The following is a 6,998-nucleotide window of genomic DNA, read 5'->3' on the forward strand; positions in this document are numbered from 1 at the left end:
TCCAAGCCCAAGAGAAACCCAGTCTGTTCCTCTGGTCCTACATATTGTGTCCTCCGTTTCCTCTCTCTGACTCTCTCTCCCCCTCTCTATACACCGCCCCCACATATATATATATATATATATATATATATATATATATATATAAAATATGAATAAAAATAGCAAAACTACTGCAAAAATTGGTAGTTTCAACATTTGCATATAGCACATTAAAACTTTAAATGTTCCCAAATATATAATGTTATTAGAAGGTCATGATTAGAGTCTATACTTGGGATTCCTTGGGAGTGGACCATCTGGACTAACTGACCCTCTGGTTTGGGAGGGACAGGCTGCAGGCCCTGCCCAAAGGGAATTAGATTGTTTATGCAGAACATCATCCTTGAGTGTTGGTCTCCTAAAGAATGTCCTACTCAAATCAATTGTCATTTATAGCCTCCTGGGGCAGTGGAGCCTATTTCTGAGCTTGCACATTCCTGAGACAAGGGTGTGAAGTTAGATGAAGACTAAATGGAGGCCTTCCCTGAAGAAACTACCAGTGGTCAGCTATGGGTCCTTCATAAGCAGGACCATAGGTTCATCTGACTCCTATCAGTTTGTCTCCAACACAACAAGAACAGCAAGACCACAACATTGGCAACCTAAAGTGGAAGTGACCAAGATCACAGATAAATGCACTTTTTAGTGACACATTCGAGTTCCTTGTGATTCAGATAGTTTTTGGAGTAAGAAGCGCAGAAGCTTCTCACATATCCCGACATGTTGAAATAAAGTAGCAAAGAATATAGCAGTCCCTGTCAGTCAAGTTGTCTGAGGACAAACATCGCACACATGATCACTCATTTGTAAACTGGGCTTTCTGCCTGCTGAATACCTTTCAAAAACAGAAGCTCTCTCCTAATTGCCTGGGCTGACCTATATTTAGAAACCTGAAATGTGCTGGTGTAGTGGAGGAGCCAGAAAAATGTTGGAGTTAATCACTAAATCAATTCAGGCTGACCCCATGAGGACAGTGAGCACCGAAGGTTGTTGGTCAAGGAGCTTTTGGAGGCTGGACTTAAAAGAACTCTCCAGTTTCCCTGAAACTGGAAAAACAACTTCTTTCTGCAAAAACATATTCTCAGAAGAGAATCTGGTCTGTTTTAGGACAGCCCTTTGAATCTCTCCTGCCAGTAGCCAGGTCAAGGTTAACTCTGTTTTGTTTTGGTGTTCTCTCTTGGGCTCTCCGTGACATCCAATAACCATGGGTACCACAGATGGAGAAATGAGCCATATGCTGATTCTCAAGAGAAACAGCAGCAAGGTCTTCTGTTCTCACCCTTGGCCATCTTTCTTCTTAAGACAGCTTTTTGATTTCTTTGTATTCTGACTTGTTAAAATTCATACTTTAAATTTTTCTTTAAATTTTTTTTTTCTTTCTTTCTTTCTTTTTTACCCACAGTGTGATTAGGATAATTTCCTAAAAGTTCAGAGTTTGAAAAATTGGGAGGACAGCACAAAGAGCATTAGGTATTATTTTCAGTTCAAATGAATTGTGGGGTGACATTTGGAAATGGGCACCAGGTACCTTGAAGATTAGCAATTACCTTTACGGAAATACAGAATAGAAAGTTCAGGAAACCCTTGGATTTTATAGAAGCAGCACTCATCTCCAAATTTGCCAGCTTGAAACCTAGGTGATGTGGCTTTGTATACTGAAGGAATAAACAACTAAATGGGGGAAAATGTACCCAGAACTGTTGGAGAGAGATACTGATCATTTGATTCCTGTGGAAAAAGTGTGTCAGGTAGATGAGTAATGGAAAAATCCGGTATATTTTTTGAAATTTAGGCTGAGATGTTTAGTTAATTTTAAAGCTAAATTAAGCTATCCAAACTGTACACACATTTATATTCAGTTCTTATAATGAATTTTGCCTTTACTTGAGGAAGTAATGGGACAGAAAATAATACATACATTTATCACCAACTATTTATTGAGTATTACAGACTCATTTTTTTTTAAAGATGATATTTAAGTATGAGATACCTTGACCTTCAGGAAGGTTGTATTTTAATTGCCAAGATGCGACTAAGTTACTAAAACAACCGAAGTATCCAATCATGGGACATGACAAGACACAGACCACATAATCAAGAGTTCAGAGATGCAGAGCATTGCTAAGTGATTTAAAACCCAAGGAAGTCTTCTCACCAGAAGGGTTTGTGCAGGAAAGAAGGAAGGGGCTTCTGAGGAAGCGGAGCCATCTGTGTTTTCTCAGGGCTGCAAGGAGACTGGTCCAAAGCAGCACCCACCTGGGAACAGGAGGGAGTCAAGTCTGAGGGTCTGGGAAGGGGTGAGTTAGAATGGGGTCTACACCTCATCAGCAGCAAACCAAGACACTGCAAGTCAGTTCTGAGTGGAGGAGTATTACCATGGGAACTTCGAGCATGTGGTCCTGGGAACCTGGTAGATAATGCACCCTAAAAGAAGGAGTCAGGCTCTTCGAACTTAATTCAGTAGGACTGAACAGAGGGACAAGATAATTGAGTATAGCAACATCCTTCTGTCCCTGTCCCCAGTGGGTCTGAGACCTGCATGGATCGAGAAGCTATGAGGGTGTGGAGGGTGGACAAAACTCATCGAGGGCCGTTTTGTTAAAATTCTATGAAATTTGGAGCACATGAACAGCCTACTTTGGGATTCTAACTATAGAGGCAACAGCAAAACCACTTGAGCCGGTAGTGGGATGGTGGAATGGGAACTATCTACTCTGGTGGGGGGAAGATTTTATTAATGCGATTATTGACACATGATGATAATAAAGAGCAACCATTTTTGGTTGGTTTTCCTTATTTTTTACAAGTCCTCTGATATGCATTTCTTTACTCTCTGCACTTGGGGTGACTGCTCCCACTGTCTCCCCACATAGGGAACCAAAGAGACAAAGACCGGCAGCATCTTGAGACATTTTTGTTTGTCATAGCTGGGAAGGAGGTGATGCTGCTGGCGTCCAGGGGGTAGAGGTCAGGGACACTGCTAAGTATCCTACAATGTACAGGACAGCTCTCACGACAAAGAATCAACCAGCCCAGAATGTCAAGAGTACTGCAGAGAAACTCTGATGCAGGCAAAGACGCTTATGGAGGCATTACTTCCTAACAGCAAAATTTTAGAAATCATCTTCATTTCCAAGAAGAATGATTAAATAAATTATAGAATATTTATATGTCCATGGGATGTGCTTTGCAGTCATGTTTTCCAATGTGATTTAATGATACAGGTAATTTTGCCCAGGATAATATATTAAGCGGAAAAAAAAATCAACACTATATATACCATGGGATCCCAGTTTTGTAACAACAAAAGTGTATACATATACCACATACACCATCAACCCAAGAAAGTCACCCGAGTGGAAGAAGTCGCCAAAATGCCAACACTGGTTACCTCTGGATGGTAGGCTGTCAATATTTATGAATTAATGTTCTAATGTAAACATATGGAACCAATCTAGGTGCCCTTCAATGAATGAATAGATAAAGAAATTGCTGTACATATACACAATGGAATATTACTCAATCTTAAAGAAGAATGAAATTATGGATTATGGATGGAGTTGGAGAATATCATGCTAAGCAAAATAAGCCATTCCCACAAAACCAAAGACTGAATGTTTTCTCTGATATGTGGATGCTAATTCACAATAAGGGCAGGAGGGGTGTTAGGGAAGAATACAGTTACTTTAAGTAGAGGGGCGTGAAGGGAGGAGAGGGGATATGGGGACAGGAAGGATAGTAGAATGAAACGGACATGACTACATGACCAAAGTGATTCTACAACACGTACAATCGGAAAAAGGAGAAACTGTACCCCGTTTATGTATGATATATCAGAGTGTACAAATGCATTCTGTTATGTGTAACTAATTAGAACAAATAAATAATCTATATAATATTTAATAAGTGTTTTTTTTTTTTTAAACACTTCAGTGGTTTGAAACAGGCCAAACTTAAGATGAAATACAATTGGACGATGAGACTTGGATACGGGTTCAAAGCCTTTATTGTCAAAGGCAAGAGGAAGATGGTTTTGCTTTTGACCAACTAATGAGTAAAGGGCATGAGCTAATCGAAGCTCAAAATCAAACAGAAGAGGCCTGACGGGATAAAGAGACACTGCCAACGTAGGACGCCTTTGCGAAACGCCGTGCCAGCAGAAGCTTCCCCAGGGTCCTCTGCCGCGCCGTTTTGCTGCACATGGTCCTGCATGACATGGTGTCGGGAGATGATGAGGCCCTGCGGTGGGTCCAGATGGGACCAACCAGGATGGCGAGGGTGTGGGGACTGTGCTGTGTGGCACAGGGCGAAGAAGCCAGAGATGTTTAGTGTGATGAGAAAAACGCTTAAGAGGGACGTGAGCGCTGTCTTCATGGGGGGGGGGGGGCTGTCACATGGGGAGGGACAACATGCTCTGCATGTGCCCAGACCACGGGGCTAGCAGCAGTCACGGATGATAGCTGATGATGTTCCTTCTTTCACAACATTTCCAGAGAGAAAGAGAGAGAGAGAAAGAGAGAGAGAGAGAGAGAGAGAGAGAGAGAGAGAGAGAGAGAGAGAGGGAATATTTTTCTACATCAAAGTTGTCCCAACTTCGGTGGTTAACTTTGAAAGTCAAACAGCCCCTCTCACTGACTTGATGCAGCGTGTCAGGTGTTGTAGAGAGGACAGAGCAAGTGTCCCGGCTGTCGCTACTACTGTCGTCGGTCCCTGGTGCATGAACTGAGGTGGAGCGGCCGCTGATCGCTGGCCGATGTTCCCGTGTAGGCCAGGAACGGCGCCTCGACTTGACCCTCACAGTCACTCTGGGAGGAAGCTCCCATCCTGTGCTCACCCCGTTTTCCAGATGAGGAAATGCAGACTCAGGAACATTCAGGAGCGTGCCCCAGGTCGAGAGCTAGCATATCAGATTCTAGAACGCTAACCACAGTAAGATTCATCATCATCACAAGGACCGTGGGAGCAACGCTTACAGAGTACTCGCTATGCCTCGGATGAAATGCAAAGTGTGACTCCTCTTCTGTCCCCATCTTACAGGTAAGATTTGGAGATCCTTGCCCCAAACCAGAATTGTGTCAAATTCTGTAGCGAACAACAGTATATGTATATATTTATATATAAATATTATTTATTTTTTATTTTTTGCGGTACTGGGGATTGAACCCAGGGCCTTTTGCTTGTGAGGCAAGTGCTCTACCAACTGAGCTATATCCCCAGCCTAACAACAGCCCATTTATCATTATCATCATTGTCAGAGCTTTAGCTGCGAACATGTATATGGTACTGACTACCTGTGGAAAGCACGGTTCAAAACGCTGTACCATCAACTCTTTGATACACCCAGGGGGAAGCGTGGACATGGGAAGGTTGATCTTGAGCAAGGTCATGCAGTCTTGAGCCACCGAGCTGGGCTGTGAAGACCAGTACTTCAGAATCTGTAATGGCATTAGTAGCAGCGGAACTAATAGTCCCCAATGTCTATTATGATTTCCACCACCATAATAATGGCACAGTTATGTGACCCATACCATATTGTGTCAGGCAAACACAATAGCCCTAAGAGGTATGGTGGTGGTTAATCTGATGTGTCAGTGTGGAGAGTACTTTGGATAAAATTAACATTTAATTTGGTGAAGTCCAGGTAAGCAGATTGTCTGCCATAAAGTAGGTGGGCCTCATCCAATCAGTTGAAGGATTGGATAGAATAAAAAAGACCCACCTCACTGAGCAAGAGGGAATTTTCCATTAGACTGCCCTTGGTTTTCATTTGCACCATTGGCCTTCCTGGGTCTCAAGCCTGCCAGCTCACACTGTAGAATTTAGGCATGTCAGCCTGTATAATCACATAAGCCGATTCTTTATAATAAATCTCCTTTCCCTCCACACATCCTGTTGGCTCTGTTTCTCTGGAGAAATCTGACTAATACAGGCAGGTGTGATTTTCATCCCCATTTTAAACATGAGAAAACTGAGACCCAGAGATATTCATTGACTTGCTCACCATCATACAGGCAATAAACGGCAGAGTTAATGGAGAGGTCAACTCCTGTGTAACATCTATGTGTCCGCATGACGTCCTCTGGAACTCTTTGCTTTCTCAGCTGCTGCACATTTTATAGTTTAGGTGACATGAAGTCAGGGGACTTAAAGAAGTAACCTCTCAAGGTAGGAGAAGTCAGCAGCTAGAGACAAAGAATGATCTCTCTGGGGTCCTCCTGCTACCAAATGGACATCGCTCCTTCCCCTAGTCATTCCCCACCACTGTGGGACATTTCTCAATGTTTGACAGATCCAAGGCAAGCAGGGACATACCTTTCCTCCTCCTGGCATTTGTTCAATTTGATTAATAAAGGATGTACTGAGCACGTGAACTTTCCACAAGTTAGAGGCAAACCTCTTGCCACCCCTACCCTCTACCCTCATTAGATAATTTGTTTCAAAGAAATTCAACTACTGTGAATCTTCTTTCCTGCTTTTCCCACCTGGTAAAAATGCATAAGCACATGCATTATAATTTATTTAAAGGTCTGACATCTTACCCTATTTCAGCAATTTTTTTTTTGTTGTTGTTGCTGGGAATTGAACCCAGGGGCACTTTACCACTGAGCCACATCCTCAGCACTTTTTATGTATATTTTGAGACAGTTTTCAGTAAGTTGCTTAGGGCCTTGCTAAATTGCTAAGGCTGACCTCGAACTTGCAATCCTCCTGCCTCAGCCTCCCGAATCGCCGGGACTCCAGACATGCAGCACTGCACGCTGCTGATTTCAGAAATTCTGCTGGCAAAGTTCCTACCTTTCAGTTTGTGAAGCATTTCACTGATAGGAAAACCGTCTGGCTACTCGCAGTTTAATTTCGCTTTTGCTAGAGTTCTGCAAATACCAGAACATCGAAAGTATGTTCTCTTTTGGTGGTGCATCTTTCACAGAATTTCCAAACAGAAAGTCAACACAGATAAA

General features: G+C 42.6%; 1 non-coding gene across 1 annotated transcript; it reads right to left on the reverse strand.

Moving 5' to 3' along the window:
- Nucleotides 1–5,181: 5,181 nt before the first annotated feature.
- On the reverse strand, nucleotides 5,182–5,255 carry Trnav-cac (transfer RNA valine (anticodon CAC)). Its single transcript has one exon. It is a non-coding gene; the product is annotated as a tRNA-Val (tRNA).
- Nucleotides 5,256–6,998: the final 1,743 nt, after the last annotated feature.

This window comes from Sciurus carolinensis, chromosome 16 (assembly GCF_902686445.1).
Source record: "Sciurus carolinensis chromosome 16, mSciCar1.2, whole genome shotgun sequence".
Taxonomy (NCBI): Eukaryota; Metazoa; Chordata; class Mammalia; order Rodentia; family Sciuridae; genus Sciurus; species Sciurus carolinensis.